Below are 205 nucleotides of genomic sequence, written 5' to 3'. Positions count from 1 at the left end.
GTATAATACTATATTTTTATTATATGTTTTTTTTTTTAATTTTATTTTATAAAATAGATTAATATGATTACTGGCAAACCATTCACATTAAAACTCAAATAGTATTATGATAGTATTCCTAATTAAAATGATATATAAACATATTTTTTTAAATATTATTCTAAATATTATAATATTTCTTTTATGTATTAAATTATAATATTGA

This window comes from Apis dorsata, unplaced genomic scaffold (assembly GCF_000469605.1).
Source record: "Apis dorsata unplaced genomic scaffold, Apis dorsata 1.3 scaffold_934, whole genome shotgun sequence".
Taxonomy (NCBI): domain Eukaryota; kingdom Metazoa; phylum Arthropoda; class Insecta; order Hymenoptera; family Apidae; genus Apis; species Apis dorsata.
This window is presented reverse-complemented; position numbering follows the sequence as displayed.